Below are 20,000 nucleotides of genomic sequence, written 5' to 3'. Positions count from 1 at the left end.
GGCATTGTCCTGCTTGATAAGGCAATGTCACTGTCCCTTGCCTCTGCCATTCTTGAGCGACCTTTAAACCTTTAAATAGTCATCCACAAGGAAAAAAATAATACCCAAATAAGAGGTTGTTACATCTTACCCTTGAGAGACCTCCAGGTATCTGCAATATGTGACAACCTTCTTCTGTCCTTTAACCCAACCTTTGCAACCAAATAAAACATCTGCAACAAGAACTTTTTTGCTTCCTCAACAAGGCCATTGTATGGTGCATGCAAATGTTTCCTTTTCTTAGCAAATATCTCAGAAAACTTGAATACAAATTTTTATCTTCATATTTTCTTTATCATCTTTCTTATCTAATTTCTTATCCCCACCACGCTTTCGATTGCTTCAACTACCTTTTCAACCTAAAAACCATCCGTGCACCCTAAAAGTTTAATCATTCATACTATATCCCTATAATAAATTACTATTAACACAGCAGAATTTTTGTTACAAAGGAACTAATATTGTTTATGTTTGTCTATTCATAAACTTTTCCTCTCCATACATACCCTATAACTGTCAACCATTCTAGTTAAAGAATCGCCACTGTCTTTTGGCATTCTTATAACATTCTTATCCAACTGTCTCCATATTCTTTAACCTTCATCGTATTTGCCTACTAAAAATTATGGCCGATGCGGTAACGTCCCTGACTGGTGAAAGCCAGCCTGGGGTTCGACTGCCGCTAAAATTCGTTAGTTCCTTCGGTCGCCGCAACCTCACTATTCTTGAGAGCTAAGGATGGGGAGTTTGGGGCAGCCTATAGGTCTATCTGCTGAGTCATCAGCAGCGAATCGCCTGGCCCTCCTTGGTACTCAGCTTGGAGGGAGCGGGGGTTGGGCGCTGATCATATGTATATATGGTCAGTCTCTAAGGCACTGTACTGATTGATAGGGCAATGTCACTGTCCCTTGCTTTTGCCTCTAAGCCTTTAATCATTATCAAATTTACATTCAAGAGCAGCATCTCTTCCATCCTCTCAACTTCGAGTACTCTTTAAATTATTCACTTCATTAACACAAATCTATATTCTCCACTTGGCTATTTCCTTCCAAGAAGCATCTATATATTATACTTTCATGGCATCTTTACTTCAACTACACTGTTAAAAAAAAACCGTAATTTGAATCGGAAATTCTCCATAAAAAATATACTGTTCTCAGAAGTACAGTGTAGTATGACACAATTTACCCCTTTAATATTCAAGAGCTCATGTGTATTAATGCTTCTACAAGTTTTTTTTTTTTTCAATTTCTTTAATACCTAATCCATCCTCTGAAATAAGTCATCTTCTCTCATCAATTTAATATAATTCTCCATTGTCCATTTATTAAAACTTTTCTTCTATCACCAATTTAATATAATTCTCCATTTACCATTTAATAAAACTTTTCTTCTATTATCAATTTAATATAATTCGCCATTGTCCATTTATTAAAACTTTTCTTCTCTCATCAATTTAATATAATTCTCCATTGTCTATTTATTAAAACTTTTCTTCTATCATCAATTTAATATAATTCTCCATTTACAATTTATTGAGATTTTTCTAAAATGAATACACCACTTACTGTATTAATCAACTTCCTACGCTCATGAGCCTCTAATCATCATCATCATCACCTCCTATGCCTATCGACGCAAAGGGCCTCAGCTAGATTTCACTATCCTTTGATGAATTTAGCAAATGAATCCTATATGGATTAAGTCAATCTATGGAAAGCGAAAATGTGCCTCTAGACATTAATTTCTACATACCGAAACATTCGACATTAAGGTCTTTCTTCATTCCTCTTTATTTATCTACACAGTTCCTCTTTTGACTTAGTTATACTATTTCAAATGATGATTACTCTAAAACAACAAAACTTTCAAATTATTTCTGCTTAAATCGCGACGAGCCGAAACAGTACAAGCCATATTTCTTGAATCTCAAATTTTCATTTTTTTTTTCCATTTTAAATCATGAACACACGTTTGCCATTTTTTTTTTTTTTTTAACAATCAAGCAATATTCAGAACACGATTTCCATTAAACTTTCATTCTCCTAAATCAAACTCATACCAAACCTTAAACTTATCAACTTGAGGTATAAAGAATAAGACTTATCAAAATCATACCAAACATCAAGGTTATTAACTTGAGGAATAAGGAATTAGATTGATCAAACTCATACTAAACCTTAAACTTATTTACTTGAAGAATAAAGAATAAGATTTATCAAACCTTAAACTTATTAACTTAAGGAAAAAAGAATAAGATTTATCAAACCTTAAACTTATTAACTTAAGGAATAAAGAATAAGATTTATCAAACCTTAAACTTATTAACTTAAAGAAGAAAGAATAAAATTTATCAAACCTTAAACTTATTAACTTAAGGAATAAAGAATAAAATTTATCAAACCTTAAACTTATTAACTTAAGGAATAAAGAATAAAATTTATCAAACCTTAAACTTATCAACTTGAGGAATAAGGAATAAGATTTATCAAACTCATACCAAACCTTATGCTTATTAACCTGAGGATTAACTTGACATTAACTTGAGGATTAACTTGAGGAATAAGATTTACTAAAATAAGAGGCCCACATATGACCGGGAGCAACCTATAGCATAATCTTGAGTCTTAGTACAAATACTAAATCGGGGTTACATGCAGCGTGTAGAAACGCAAGTACTAGTTAAGGTATTTTTTTATACTATGTGCTCACTTATAATATTTTAGTACATCGAACAATGACAGTTACACACGCACACTATACCTATATATACACATACATCTATATATAATATACATATAAAAACTGCACACATTATATGCATACTGTATATATATATATATATATATATATATATATATATACACACACAACATATGTGTGCACATAATATATAATATACATACATACATACATATATACATACATACATATAATATACACACATGTATATATATATATATATATACACACACACATATTCAACACACAAAAATTTTGATATTAACATTATCATAACCATTTCGTCAACGCATGCACAAACCTAAGACAATGATTACAATGCACAAACATAAAAACACCTTAACCCCACGTCAGCAGACTGGCACAAAACAGTTAACTTCACCAGATACTTAAATGTAATTTCAAAAAATGACATAAAAAAGGTAATTCCTTTGGCTAGAAATATATTATCCCCACTTACAATAAATGCCAACCATTGCCACTATATGGTGAATATACCTACGGGAAGGTTAATGACACAATATATCGGTAAAATCAATAAAAAGTAAAAATATTTTCTAACCTTTTGAAAGACTGTCCTTCTCATTTGATGAGGCTGAAAGAGAAGAAGAAGAATCCATCACGTTCACGGAGTAGAGATAATACAGTCAATTAAAGAATGGAAGAATAAAGTAATTTATGCATGAGAAACGATTGGTGTATATCGTTTAAAAAAACAAAAAAACTTTCCCCTTTTTCTATTTAAAATGAAATGAGAAAGATTTCATTGGACAGTTAAATGTAAAATCGTATAAGCAGTTTAGTTGCAGTTAATCCATTTCCATTTTTTTTTTTTTTTTTTTTTTGCAGATAAAGCTGCTGTGAATTTTTCCCCTTTTTCATCTGGCACAATCTAGATTTATTTCCAAAAAAAAAAAAAAAAACAGTTTCATTACAGTTCTGCGATGACTAAATTAACAAATATTGGTAGATAAATTTAGCAGATTTTTAAGGAAAAATATCTTACGGTCTAAACAATACTTCGACCAACAACATTAGCAATATTCAGTTAAAACCCTTTGACAGATTCCTTGTCTAAACATCATAAGTTAAAGATAAAACTTAATGAAACTTGGATTATAAATCAAAATAATTTTCATAAGGAGCCAATGGAACATAGATTAATGTTAGTTAATATATCTTATTAATAATAATATATTTATTTACCCTATGTCTAATTAAACGTACTTAAAAACAATAATTACGATACTAGTAAAAAATATCCATTATGAATTACCAGACAAGTCAATATTTCACATAAAATACTGCAAAAAAATATTCAAAGGATACAGTACCATTGCTCAACTAACACAACAAGGAATACAATATACAACATTAAAATACAATATGATCTACAACAAGTATTTTAATGAATGCTTCCGAGATATCCAATGACCTTTGAAAAATATATAAAAAAATTGAAAAGTTAATCATAAGGTCATAAAAATATAAAATAACACTAGGAATAGGTCACGCTAGGTCACACATGCTCAATAGCTCACTAAACATATACCGTTGTATGCAATAAAGTCATCCATTAATTCATGAATAAAATTGTGGAATATAAATAAATTTATTATCACTTTCAAGATTACTCACCTCAAATTGGAAATTACTAGTTATTGCAATATAACATATTAATCAATACTATTTAAGTAATTGAATTTTGTCGCATTTAAAAAAAAAAATGTACAATTGACGAGTCAATTCATAGTAACAAAATTTTTGGCAAATCAAATTTATGGGAAATTAAAATTTTCTGGGAATAAAAAATTTTCTGGGAAATAAAAATTTTCTGGGAAATTAAATTTTTTTGGCAAATCAAAATTTCTGGGAATTTAATTTTTGTAAATTCAAAATTTCTCGGAATTAAATTTTTTTGGGGAAATTCAAAATTTCTGGGAATTCAATTCTAATAGATGTAGGAAACTGAGTTTGAAGATTAGTTTTAAATACCTCACATAATTTGACCAAATCTGTAGAGAGTTACATGAAAGAAAATCAAAATATTTATATATTCCATAAGTTATACTAATTAATATCTAACAAAATAAGTCATCCTTTATTGCAAACAGGCATATTACCATACTGCAATTTCGAATTTACCACGTCATGTAAAAAAAAAAAAGTTGGTCAAAACGACTTTTCCTAAATGGAAAACAATTATTTGAAAAAATACACGTGGACTGCAACTTTCATTAAACTGCATCTACAGAACTACAAAATGATCTACACGAACAACCTGATTTTGGGCGAACGAAGATGCCATTCTCTACACCTGAAAAAAGTCACAAATTACGGGTGCGTTCTTTTCATGGGAAATCGCCACCTGAGAGAGAGAGAGAGAGAGAGAGAGAGAGAGAGAGAGAGAGAGAGAGAGAGAGAGAGAGAGAGAGAGAGAGCAAGCTGTCGTCTCGAAAAAAAAATGGACGTCAGTCTAGTTAATATTAAACTTGAAGAATTTTGAGTAACTGGGATAGAGGAGAACAGTTGATGACTTAAGAACCAGACTATATAAATAATCTTCAATTGAATTAATAGTGAAGGCCACCATCATCAACATAAAATTTAGTTATAAAGTTTAAAAGAAATTCTGGAATGAAAATCTCATACATCAGGCAGCGATCCAGTACCAAAGGCCACACCTTTTATTTTCCACAAAACTACGATGATAAGGCAACGTCAACAATTATTCTGAGATGCATCATAATAATAATAATAGGAACCTCAGTACCATTAATACTCAACTGTAGCATTTGCGGTTTAACTGCTAATCTGCTAGGGCCTGAAAGGGGTTAAAAATAGTTTTGTTTCCTGGTCAAACACTATTTGAGAGCAGAAATGGTCAAACACTATTTGAGATTACAAATGTCGTCTAAGTAAGTTGCATGATCAAATCTAGAGTAAGAAAATGTCAAAAGTCAGATTTGCTAATCATCTTCCTCATACATGTGAAAAATGGAAAAAAAAAAAATCTACTTTAAATGACTACTGTCTCACTGTCATACATTCATAACTAATGAACAATATATACAAAGTTTAATATGCCTGTGTGTACTTATATATACACCCCAGTAACAGTAAATATAAATATTTACAAACAGGCAAGTAAACAAAACAGGCATTATAAATGCACGAAGTTCAAAAAGATAAATTTTCATATAAGAGACATTTCCTCTTGTGACTTTTAAAAGCTTAATCAAAAGCTAGAAATGAAGGGTAGGTAAAAACGAATTAAGGGGAAAAATGGGCTGTTTTATGTTTACGTAAAGACAATTGTAGTAATCCAAAATGAGGTTATTTATAGAAAATCAATCCTTAGGACAAGAATTGTTTATAAGGCGGGGAAATAACTCCGTAAATATCCTTGCTTGCGGTTTTAATAGTGGATGCTGAGAAATAGCAGACATGTTTTTCTCTATTTTATTTTATTTCTCATGCTATTTATTCCACACAAAAAATATTATATACCATTTTATTGCTAATAATGTTGGCTACACATTGACACTTGAATATTTCTTGAAAAACAGCTATTACCGTGGATGCAAACGAGCCATTTAAGAAATTTCATAGCACAAAAAGAGAATATTGTAACAATAGTTTTCGTATGACAATAGTTTTCGTATGTTTAATCATTAAAGTCATTGGATAACAAGAGCTACACTTTAAGACCATGTGCGAGGAGCCAGTTAGGTTATAACTGAGAAGCGAGGTGAATGCAAGTAAACTTTATTAATCAATAATCGAGTTTATATACAGCGACTTCCGAGTAAGAACGTCACATAAATTCAAACATGAAAAAAGCTTGCGCTAGCATGACAAGATAGGATGGTCTAAATAAACTTTATTTAACAATAATCGAATTTATATACAGCGACTTCCGAGTAAGAACGTCACATAAATTCAAACTTGAAAAAGATTGCGCTAGCAGAATGGTCTATGAACAGTGCAAGGAAGAGCGTGTAATAAGATAAAAATTCAATAAAAATGCGAAAATTATACATCTTATAAAGACAATTATTCAGTATCAAGCCTGATTAAACGTTTGAAGGGAACTTGGAAAATGAAAAATTGAGAGGAATTTAAGTTACGAAAATAACTCAAAAATATTACTGCAAAAATATCCAATAATGTAAAATCATCTAATAACTTACTATCGCCATTATTGTAGTTTACAAATACGTTTCCAAAACTATAAATTTACGAATGCAAAAACGCTCATATTTGAAAAAAAAAAAACTTAGTAAATATGATATTTCATTTACAGGTAAATAACTGCATTGAAAGTCTAAAAAACAAAACTCATGTATTCTAAGAGACGACCGCATTTCTTATAAAATTGATGAAAAAAAAATTAAGTTTTATTATCTATTCCAAAAACAAACTGGTTTAATGTCTTATTCACTGGACTCAAACCTGCAATATCCTGAGCTAGCGTTATGGCTATTTTAGTCTGACTCGGTCTTACAATACATCTAATGAAAAAGAAAATACTCCACTTTAAAATCTGGTGAAAAAAAAAAAAAACTATACTAAATATTCTTTCATTTTGCAGTTTTTGAGTTTCAATACGTTAAAGTTGACCAATCAGTCAAGTACTCCAACCGAGGAAAGTCACCCGGAGGTAACCCCCAAGGAATCACCAAAGAACCCCAGAGGTAACCCCAAGGAACCACCAAAAAAAAAACCCCGAGTTAACCCCAAGGAACTCCCAAGGTAAACCCGAGGTAACTCCAAACAACTCACGAGGTAACACCAAAGAACCACCTAAGTAACCCCAAGGAACTCCCGAGGTCACCCCAAAGAACCCCCGACGTGACCCCCAGAAACCTACGAGGTAACCCCAAGGAACCCCAAAGGTAACCCCAAGGAACCTCAAAGATAACCCCAAGGTACCCCCGAGGTAACACAAACCCCCAAAGTAACCCCAACGAACACCCATAGTAACCCCAACGAACACCCATAGTAACCCCAAGAACACCCATAGTAACCCCAAAGAACACCCATAGTAACCCCCAAAGAACACCCTAAGTAACCCCCAAAAAGAACCCACGCGGTAACCCCAAAGAACACCCTAAGTAACCCCCAAAGAACACCCTAAGTAACCCCCCCCCCCCAAGAATCCATGAGGTAACCCGAAAGAACTCCCAGGGTAACCCCAAAGAACCCACAAGGAACACCCAAAGTAACCCCAAAGAACATTCAAGGTAAACCCGAAGTAACCCCCAAGGAATCCCCAAAGCAGAAACAGAGAAATTTTCCCATTCTCCCTGCCTGCCTATCTGCATATCAGCGCCACAATAACCAAGCGTTAAATACCAGTCTAAGTCCTTGTATTAGAACAACGAGACATAAAACTTGTCTTCCATAAGGTTTTAATAGGTTTAAATTCCGCTCATGAATGGCAAAGGCAAGGGACAGTGACATTGCCCTATGAAGCAGGACAACGCCCTAGAGACTGACCCTATAATCAGCGCCCAAGACTGCTCAAACCAAGCTAGGACCAAGGCTGGTTAGGCAATGGCTGACGATGACTCGGCAGGTAGAGCTATAGGCTCTCCCAAACTCCCCATCCTTAGCTAGCATTGATGATGAGGTTAAAGTGACCAGAGGAACTAACGAGTTTGAGCAGGACTAACCCCAGTCTGGCGATCACCATTCCGGGACGTTTCCAGTAAGGCCACAGCCACCCTAATAAAGCTGTAAATTGAAGGTAGTTTTCCAGCAAGGGATTTTATCTCTCCAAAGGCTCGTAAGTCTTCTTACTTTACACGTAAAACTTTGAAACTGGCCTCGAAATCTGATTAACAGCTTTGCTATCGCACATTACAGGTGATAAGAAATACAAACTTCCACCCTCATACTTTAGTTGCTGGAATTTTACAGCCTCGTGTCAAGGCCAAAATTGCAATCTTCAGTTGAAGGCTGAAGGGATCTCTCGATTTCATTGTCCATCAGTGTGTCATTTGGATCAGATATTCACACCCGTATGAAGAACTAAAGGATGAATAACATTCAATGCGTCAGTCCATTTGGAAATTCAACCAACATGACTTAAATAAGGTTTGATGCAATAAAATTTTCTTCATTCAAAGTATCAAGTTTGTTAATACTGTTCTTCATTTAGAATAAAAATCAGCCATCATATCTAGACCTATTTTTTCCGGACTTTTAATAATATACTGTAAATGTAAAATCTTAAGCAGTCTTTTCAAGATAAGTACCTGGTTTCTGACATTATCTTAATCTATTTTCTTTTGCCAAAATAACGAATATAAATCATGTTTGTAAAATATTAGATGTAAAAATTGAACAATAAATTTCCGTAAAAACTAAGTTGTACCAATTATCTAAAAAAAAGAGCAGGAGAGAGAGAGAGAGAGAGAGAGAGAGAGAGAGAGAGAGCGCGCATCTATAAGTAATGCCTCTTCTCACAAATGTCATGCTCGTGAACTTTCACTATTTCCTTCATGTCTTAATAATTGAAATCAAATGGAGAAAGGGGACGTGCGAAAGACACCATTACTAAACTATTTTTTTCTCTAAATTGAAGACAACTTTCCATTCCTCACTCATCCAATAGAAGGAACATTTCAGTCATGTTCTTGGAATCCTGGAATGGGAATTTGGAAGAACTGCCAGATTCTAGGAATCATAACAGAGAAAATTCCAAGCATGAAAAAGACTAGTACTCAGGCTCTTGATAAAAATAATAAATATATAAAAATAAAAATGCATTGAGTTTTTAAAAACTTGATAAATCACTATGTTTATATCACTGAAAATACTATTAAATAATAATAAAGATCTGACACTGAACACGTAAACACAGGACTAATTGATTGATTAGAGTTTTCTGGCATCCTAAGTAAAACAGGAAATACAAAAAATATCACAATAATAAAGGAGAGAGAGAGAGAGAGAGAGAGAGAGAGAGAGAGAGAGAGAGAGAGAGAGTCCAAAATTCAAGAAAGGTCTCTTTGCTGGGGGGCAATAACAAAAATGAGTTTTACAAAAAAAAGATCAATACAGATCTAAGATCTTGGGATTCGTAACAGCCTTGGTCTCTGCCTCCCCCACTCGATGTAAATCAAGAGATCAAAAGAAGAAATGACATCCGAGAGAAAACCATAGAGCTTGAGAGAGAGAGAGAGAGAGAGAGAGAGAGAGAGAGAGAGAGAGAGAGCAGTCTCAGAAGGGCATCACAATGCCACAGAAGGTCGGGTGGCGTCTTGCACAAGACATGGAACTTGTCCCTGGTAAAGGATGCAGCATTGCCAAAGGATGCCAATAGCATATGTAAGCAGAGGGAGGGGGGGGGAGGGTTGAGAACGTAGAAGATAGAAGCAAGACTATGAAGAAAAGATATCATGATTAGAAGGAGGAGGAGGAAACAGAGTAAATAGGAGAGAAAGCAAAATAAAAAGGAAATATACGGGAACAAATTGGATAGGTCTGGTAGAGCAGGCACCTTCAAACACAACAACTTTAAGCTGCCAATGGTCCCGTACTAGTGACCAATACTATCCTCGCCTCTCAATCAGTCGAGAGAGAGAGAGAGAGAGAGAGAGAGAGAGAGAGAGAGAGAGAGGCTTTCTTGAAATGCTAATTTCTTCATTTCATATTCATGGCGAGGGGGTGACATTAAATGCATTATTCAAAAGTAATTCAATATTTATAATGCTCAAGCTTGGAGCTATATATTCATGCTTCTTTCAGTGGTTCGCGGTTATATTAAAAAGACATGAGGATTTTATAATATATATATATATATATATATATTATATATATATATATATATATATATATATATTTATATTTATATATTATATACATATGTGTGCATATGCATGTGTGTAATGTAAACTTTCATATGTACATAAACATACATATAAGTTTTGTACAAACACACACACACACACACATATATATATATATATACACACATATATATACACATACATATATATATACATATATACAGACGAATATAAAAAAAAGCGCATGTGTGTTACTGTACACATACAACTATATTTCACATCAACGCTCCATTCTCACATATGACACTTCGTGAACCAAGGCATACCGAGCTTAAAAGAAAAACTTAATAGGAGCATTAACAAACACACAGACAGACAGACGTAATTAAAAAAAAAAAAGCAAGTGAAACGCGATGAAGTGAAGTGCATCATAAGATGTGATTAGGTCGAGATATATCACGCTAATACACTGTAATGCTGCGGCTTAACCTAATAGCACTTGGTAGATGTGACCATCGGGACCTCTAAATCATACAGGGAAGAGGGCGAGCCAAGGCAAAGGAGGGGAGAGGAAACAGGGAAAGGAAGGGGGAAGAGGGAGGGGAGAGATGGGGAGAGGAATGGGATGTGAGAGGAGATGGGGATAAAGCAACATGAGGGGAGAGGGATGGGCAATGGGAGGGGAAGGGAAGAAGAAGAGTGAGGGGAGAGATGGGGAGAGGAATGGGATGTGAGAGGAGATGGGGAAAAGAAGAATGAGGGGAGAGGTATGGGCAATGGGAGGGGAAGGGAAAAAGAAGAGGGGAGAGGTATGGGAAATGATAGGGGAAGGGGAAAAGAAGAATGAGGGGAGAGTTATGGGAAATGGGAGGGAAGGGAAAAAGAAGAGGGGAGAGGTATGGGAAATGGGAGAGGAAGGGAAAAGAAGATTGGGGGAAGAGGTATGGGAAATGATAGGGGAAGGGGAATGTGAGAGGAAGGGGAAAAGAAGATTGGGGGAAGAGGTATGGGAATTGATAGGGGAAGGGGAAAATAAGATTGAGGGAGAGATATGGGTAATGGGAGGGGAAGGGAAAAAGAAGAGTGAGGGGAGAGGTATGAGAAATGGGAGGGAAGGGAAAAAGAAGAATGAGGGAAGAGGTATGGGAAATGATAGGGGAAGGGGAAAAGAAGATTGAGGGGAGAGATATGGGAAACGGGAGAAGGGGAAAAGAAGAATGAGGGGAGATGTATGGGAAATGGGAAGGGTAGGAGAAAAAGACGGAAGGAGAGGAATAGGATGCAGGAGGGGATAGGAGAAAAGTAATAGGGATAATAGAGGAATGGGATGAGAGAAGTGAAGGAAAAAAAAAAGATTGAGGGGAGAGGAATGACAAATGGGAGGGAAAGGCGAAAACTAAGACAGAGGGAGAGGAATAATAGGATGCAGGAAGAGAAGAGTAAAATAAGACAGAGAGGAATGGGACGTGTAAGGAGAATGAAAGAAAAGAAGATTGAGGAGAGAGGAATGGAAAAAGAGGAAAAGGAGACTGGGGGGAGAGGAATAGAATGCAAGAGGGGGAAAAGGGATAAGTACCGAGATACGAGAATTATTAGAAGTTCGAGGTAAAGGAGAACGAGTAAGGTACATTTTCCACTTGCTCTGTGCTCCAACAAGTACCAAAGAAGAATAAATCAAGGTGAAAGATTTAACGGTTTATTATGGTAAAACCAAAATGGAATTATACTTTAAGAGGTTGACATAATAAAGTACATTCAATACTAAATATTACTTAGAAAAATGTTATGGTTTATCAAAGTTCCTTTAAAGTAGGATTATACATAGGTTCCCCATCTCATAAATAGATTACGGCAACTTTAGTGTTTACCACACTATTCCCTTAACATTTAAAATAGTACAAACGTTATTTTAATAAATTCGAACCTTTAACTAATTGGCAACAAACTTAGGTTGATGATAAAATATTGCCAGAAAAATACCCAAGTAACACTCCTAAGAATCTTCTGTTTATTGCACTTAGTGTGAAAGTCTTGCAACTCCTCGTCTTCTATTTCTTCAAAGTATAACAGAAATACCAACCTATATATAAATCAGCAGTACATGATGTTTGAATGTCAGATTAAATAATTCGGTGCTAATTATGAACGTGTATGCATTCATTTCTGAGTAAATCATTGTATTTAAAATTTTATGAATGCATAATAATTCCAGTTCACCTGTGTTAGATTTTGGTATAAGTACATTCTGGTCTTTCACTTGCAAATATTCACCGGGAACTGTACTTGTCATAAATATCCTTCAGAAAACTAATAGCTTATAGAAACAGTGGAACAAAATTCACCTTCTATCAAAGACAGCCTTCCAAATAACTTCATCTGATTGTATTTCACTGCTGTATGGCATAAAAATATATTCATAAAAGACAGCAGAAGCGACAAATATTTTAATTAAAATATGTAGAAATAAACAAAAACTTGCAGAATATTCTAACCCATTACCGAAGGGCATGAAAAGCGTTTAACTCCCTCCGTAAGATTACCGCCAATTCATCTAAAAGACGATTTGCAATACAGGTCTTCAACATTCAGTTTAGGCCCACCTTATCAAAAACGTTACAAAATTCGACTTGCAAACTTAATTGGTTCCAAGAAGTGTTTTGTAAGTCGAATTTTGTTACATTTTGGCCAAGTGTAGGCCTAACCTGAATCCTAGGACTATGATTTCCAGCTACAAAAGTCAACAACTAGTCGGGTTTCATATGAAATAGATATCAGGTTATTACAAATGTCGTTGTGCTTACTGTATTAAATGATATAATATTGTTTTATTAAAGAATTTCTCAATTATATCTTTGTTATTTTCCGTTGGATTTGTGTTTGTATCTCTGAATGTTTAAGTCAAATGTTTGTGAGTTGTGGAACCTCTGTATTTTACAATATGAAAGAGTAGAATCGAGCAAATGGAGAATAGTACAGATATGAAAAAGAAGAAACAATCAAAACAAACCTTGAACTTATTAAAGAAAATATATTCACGTATAAGAGCGTTGTGTTTCAACAGAGTAAAAAAAATTTTATATATATAAATCTGAATAAATCAAACATTTGTGGTCTTAAAAAGTTCTCTCTCTCTCTCTCTCTCTCTCTCTCTCTCTCTCTCTCTCGATATATATATATATATATATGCTTGTGTGTAGATTATCACAATAAAACTTGCGTGTATATACTATATATATATATATACACACACACACAAAAAGTTGTAAATAACTACCAGAAAGCTGTATAGCATTATATAAACATAATAAAATAAATTTCCATAGCTATTAAAACATACGCATTATTCCATAATTAATTACAAATTTCAAAAAGTTATTTCTATAAAAAAAAATAATAAGTTACTCCAATCCATTTGGGAGCCTCCAAAAAAAGTACGCTTGGGAGGGGGGAAGGGGGGGAGGGGGGAAGGGAGGAGAAAGGAAATCAAAAGACCCAACTCTATTCATTACGAAGAAAAGATTTGAAGATCTGGAATACTCTCCCAGGATGTGATTGTCTGAGAACCTGTGTTTGAAGTCCCGTCGCTATTGTCATCTTGCTCTGTGCACCATAGTGCACCATTGTGTACCATTGTGCACCATTGTTGGAGCTAAAGACGCAGGCTGTACGTGTACTTGACTAGCTGTTAAGACGCCAGGAGGAAAAGTGAAGATGAAGACATAAGTTAAGAAAATTTAAAAAAAAGGGAAAGAATAAAAATGAAAGAAATGGTTAAAAAGATATTTTTAATTTTTTATCGAATTATGTTCCCTTGATGCTTAGATGAAAGAATATCTACTGTCAGTGAAATATGCACGATTGAAAATTTGCCGTAAAATCAGTAAAAATCCTGGAATAAATGTTGCCAATCATTTACAATTTAAAACTGATATACAGACGTAAATGAGTGATACTAAGGTCACCAACCCGTAAAAGATAATAAAGTAAGGTAAAATTACGGTCGCCTGTATTTTACCGAAATACGCCTGAGAACAGTATATTTTTACGGAGAATTTCCGATTAAAATTACGGGTTTTTTAACAATAAAAAATTACAATTTTAAATATCCTAATATCAGAATCTATTGAAAATTGTGATGAAAAAAAAAAATGTTTTAATAAACCAATTTGGGAAACAGGTTGAGTGGGTGAGTGGCCATTATCGTCGCCTTATCTCTATGAAAATGTTTTTTTTTTTATATATCTGATGGTAGGTAGACTGGTGTGGGACCAAAATTCTTGTAAAGAGAGAAAATAAATTCCACGTTAACATTATAATCAAGTCCCAGGGTACCTACGGAATTCTAGTTATTTTAAAAGCGAATGGTACGAAAGTCTACGGTGAGGAGTCACATAGTTTTACTTATTTTTTCCAATGTCTATGGCGAGCCAAATTGCTTTTCCTATTGGTAGGAAGCCAGCTGCTGAATGTCGCCCAGAAAGTTTATATCCCTTCCTTTACCGAGGAGCGTTTGTAGCCACTGTTTATTGAACCACCTTAGGCTCACGGCAAACATTTGCTTTTCGTCAGAAAAGTCCTCAACTCTCGGAAAAGAAAAGGTCTCCGTAAAAAGATACACCCAAAGTTATGCGAACAAAAAGCGAAAATTCTTCGAAGATTCGGCCATTTATCTTTAACATAACGCTGAAATGAATTTAAAGTTCTCTCTTATCAGAAGGCGAAGAACCACTGATTGGTGGCCATTTACATCACCAGTTACTGTGCAAGTCTCAAAATAATAACAAGTTATGTTTAGAAGAAACTAAACCATTGGTTAAAATATAAACTCAGAATGAAATCGTAGGAAAACTAATTCTACAAGGGAAAAAAACGACACTTGGAGTTACTGTAATAATGAAGATCTGTTGATCAACTACAAATAAAGAACGATTAAAGTTTTATTCCTTAGAATAATAGTTTATAATATTAATAGTATCAACAATGATAATTATAATTAATAATATTCATAAACATAATACAATATATTAATTCTTCAGTTATTAAGGTCCACAAAACGCATTGTTCGTTGTTAAATATTAAGGAATAACACACTAAACCAAACTAGAGGCGGGTATTCCTCTAAATAATTAAGCATATGTTTAGAACATGAACAATAATTAAACAAACTGGTTAAAATAAATTAATGATTATTGAAAAGAATTAAATAATCACAGACAAAGGCAACGAATGTATTCCGTTTTTCAATCTTCGGAGATGTATCGTGCATTGAATAAGTATTCGAAATAACAGCCGTTTAAAGGTTTAAAGGCCGCTCATGAATGGCAGAGGCAAGAGACAGTAACATTGCCCTATCAAGCAGGACAATTGCCCTAAAGACTGACCATATATTCATAAGATCAGCACCCAAGGCCCCTCTTCATCCAAGCTAGGACCAGGGAGGGCCAGGCATTAGTTGCTGATGACTCAGCAGGTAGACTTATAGGCACCCCCAAACCTCTCTTCCTCAGCTCACAAGGATGGTGAGGCTGCAGCCACCAAAGGAACTAACGAATCGGATCGGGACTCGAACCACATTCTGGCAATCACCAGTCAGGGACGTGAACACATCGGCCACCACAGCCCTAGCATTAAGACGCTACCCTCAAAAAACATTTCTTGTACTTGAGTTTTTATTAATTAATGGATAAAAATGCCTTAAGCCAGCAATACTAATAATATAAATATAAGTTTTCTTTTCGTCAGCACAGAACCATAAGACATTTCCCACGAGGAACGAGAAAGATTTTTTCTTATAAACAGCTAAGCTTTCTTTCTATAAGAGCATAGAATAATAAATGTTCTTTTTTAGAAAGAAAGTGACTAAGAGGAAACGTCCCAGCCGAAAAAAAACGCTTATGCCACTGATGTTATGGTTATTTTGATAAAGAGGACGGTGTAAGGCAAACCTGTTACATTTCCGATTGAATAGGAAAAGCTGGATCTCCCATTTTCAGGACAATTCATCATCATCGCCATCTCCTCCTACGCCTATTGACGCAAAGGGCTTAGGTTAGATTTCGCCAGTCGTCTCTATCTTGAGCTTTTAATACTCTACTTCTCCATTCATCATCTACTTCACGCTTATTAGTCCTCAGCCATGTAGGCCTGAGTCTTCCAACTCTTCTAGTCCCTTGCGGAGCTCAGCTTAACGTTTGGCGAATTATATATACATTGATATTAATTATATTCTGAACGTGCAAAAGCAACTTACATAATGCAACGTACAATATAAACGAGTCATGTTTAAGATTGAAAAGAAATTCATGTAATCTTTAAGCGCAGAAATGTTATAATGTAACACGCGCGTTGATGGCCGAATTTTGAAAAAAAAAAAAAAAAAAAAAAAAAAAAAAAAAAAAAAAAAAAAAAAAAAAAAAAAACATGCTCACCAGAACGTCAGCCAGGCCAGCCCAACCCCCACACTGTGGTGCCCAACCACAGCAGTGGCCTCTCCAAGGACCAGCTTAAACTTACGGTCCCATGGTTGGATTGCTCTGCTGCCATGCAAATGCTAGGCGAAAACGTTACCACTATACTAGCCAGGTACACATACTTGGTAGAAAAAGATTGCCAATATTAGAAGAGTAGTTCCCAATTAGAAACAAAATAATCAGGATAAAATAAGTGTCGTAATTATATAAAGTACTCAAGAACACTAACACCAACATTCGCACGCACTTATACAAATATGCCTTAGAGAAATATGCACTAAAAACAAAGATCCAAGGGTAGAAGGGACACTCTAGCTATGGTAAGCAGCTCTTCTAGGAGGACACTCCAAAATCAAACCATTGTTCTCTAGTCTTGGGTAGTGTCATAGCCTCTGTACCATGGTCTTCCACTGCCTTGGGTTAGAGTTCTCTTGCTTGAGGGTACACTCGGGCACAGTATTGTATCTTATTTCTCTTCCTCTTGTTTTGTTAAAGTGTTTATAGTTTATAAAGGAGATATTAATTTAATGTTGTTACGCTTCTTAAATTTTTAGTATTTCCTCGTTTCCTTTGCTCACTGGGGTATTTTCCCTGTTGGAGCCCCTGGGCTTATAGCATGTGCCTTTCCAACTAGGGTTGTAGCTTAGCAATTTATAATATAATAATATAATCTGTGAAATAAGGGACACTCATTGATTTGCCTTATTAGAACAGAAATAATCCAAGATTCATAAAATACTAATAAATAAACAATTTCACATAAACCACACATTGAACGTCATTAAAACTAAACCAGGAAAAGAACACAAAACCTTCTACAACTGGAAATAAAGAAACAGGAAAATGAAGAAGTGTCGGTTGAAGAGAGAATGAGACGGGGGGGGGGGGGGGTGTCTAAGGGTTGGATTCTTCCGTTAAAGATGTTTACTATAATGAACCTTGAAGGACACGGAGGCCCATGACATTTGAAATGAAAAGGGAGGGGTTATGTGGGGATTGAAAAGGGAGGGGTATGTGGGAAATGAAAAGGGGAAAGGGTATGTCGGGGAATGAAAGAGGGGAGAAGTGGGAAATGTAAAGGGAGGGGTATGTGGGGAATGGAAAGGGAGGGGATGTGAGGAATGAGAAGGGAGGGGGCTGTGGGGAATAAGAAGGGAAGGGGATGTGTGGAATGAGAAGGGAGGGAGGTGCGGGGGGAATGAGAAGGGCGGGGGTATGTGGGGAATGAAAAGGGAGGGGGATGTCGGGAAATGAAAAGGGAGGGGGATGTCGGGAATGAAAAGGGAGGGGGATGTCGGGAATGAAAAGGGAGGGGGATGTCGGGAATGTAAGGGGAGGGAGTATATGGGGAATGTAAAGGGAGAGGGGATTGAGTAATGTAAAGGGAGAGGGGATGTGGGGAATGAGAAGGGAGGGGGTATGTGAGGAAAGTAAAGGGAGGGGGAATGTGGGGAATGAAAAGGGGAGTGGGGTGTCGGGAATGAAAAGGGAGGGGGGATGTGTGGAATGAGAACGGAGAGGGGGATGTGAGGAATGTAAAGGGAGAGGGGATGTGGGGAATGAAAAGGGAGGGGGATGTGGGGAATGAAAAGGGAGGGGGATGTGGGGAATGAGAAGGGAGGGGGATGTGGGGAATGAGAAGGGAGGGGGATGTGGGGAATGAGAAGGGAGGGAGGAGTGTGGGGAATGAAAAGAGCGAGGAAGAAGGGGATGATTAGGGAATAAGAAAAATGGTAGAATAAGGAACTGCACACTATAAGACTCAAAATGAGAGGAACAGTAGGCAGAGAGCATGGAGGAGGAAGAGGGTGAGGATTGAGAAGGAGGACTGAGGAGGATGATTTAGGATGAGAGGAATGGTAGCGGGGGGGGGGGGGGATTGGAGTAGTGGTAGGACGGAAGAGACAGGAGGCTGGACAAGAGACAGGTAGAGGAAGGTCAAGAATGGAGAGCGGGATAAGTAGGATTGTGGAGGGATGAAAAAAGGTGGAGAAATTAGCCTTGAAAACAAAGTATAAAAGATATACAGGATTCACTGCATGAACAAGATGGTTAAAATCACGGAAGCTGATTTTAGTATTTAGTATTCTCAAGATTCTTTTCAATTTATCTACAATACAGCTACAGTATAGGGGGATTGGATAGCTGGGGGAGGGGAGGACTGAATTAGGAATTTGGAAGGATTGTAGAGGAAAGTGTTAAAATGAAGCACAGCGGGAGGTGAAAAGATTGAAGCAGACCCAATAGCTTTTTTTTTTGTTGGTTCATTTGTGTCAACATTATGCCTTTTGAACTACCAGGAGGTGATTTCTGTTGCCAGCCTCCAAGGGACCTGTGTTTTTATATTATTCCTTTTGTAGACCGTAAATCACCATTCATTGCAGGAGGTCTTATTACAGGAAAAGGGAAAGTCATTGGTTATATTTTCTCGATGACCTTATTGCCATTTTTCATACATGGGTAAGTTTGAAACCAGAAGTTTCATCCACTTGCCGGAGTATGATTTATGGCCAAAACTATTATTATTATTATTATTATTATTATTATTACTTGCTAAGCTACAACCCTAGTTGAATAAGCAGGATGCTATAAGCCTAGGGTCTCCAACAGGGAAAATGGCATAGTGAGGAAAGGAAACTAAGATAAAATAAAATACTAAAAAAACAGTAACAGCATCTAAATTAATATCGCCCATATAACCTATGAAAACTTGAACAAAACAAGAGGAAGAGCAATAAGAATAGTGTACCCTCAAACAAGAGAACACATACAAGGGAATTAAATGAGAGAGAGAGAGAGAGAGAGAGAGAGAGAGGAGAGAGAGAGAGAGAGAGAAATTATTATTGCATCTTTGATAATTATTTTAAAAGGAACTGCCAGGCAATAGCATCTGCATTATATGTAGCAATGAAAAATGTTGTAACAGCAAACTGCAACAACACATGCATTA

At 35.7% G+C, this 20,000-nt stretch overlaps 1 pseudogene; it reads right to left on the bottom strand.

Annotated features, from left to right (window-relative positions):
- Positions 1 to 20,000, bottom strand: part of LOC137641118 (uncharacterized) — a 203,393-nt pseudogene that overhangs the window by 79,354 nt on the left and 104,039 nt on the right.

This window comes from Palaemon carinicauda, chromosome 5, assembly GCF_036898095.1.
Source record: "Palaemon carinicauda isolate YSFRI2023 chromosome 5, ASM3689809v2, whole genome shotgun sequence".
Lineage (NCBI taxonomy): Eukaryota > Metazoa > Arthropoda > Malacostraca > Decapoda > Palaemonidae > Palaemon > Palaemon carinicauda.
The sequence above is the reverse complement of the archived record's forward strand: the minus strand, read 5'-3'. Positions and strand labels throughout refer to the sequence as shown.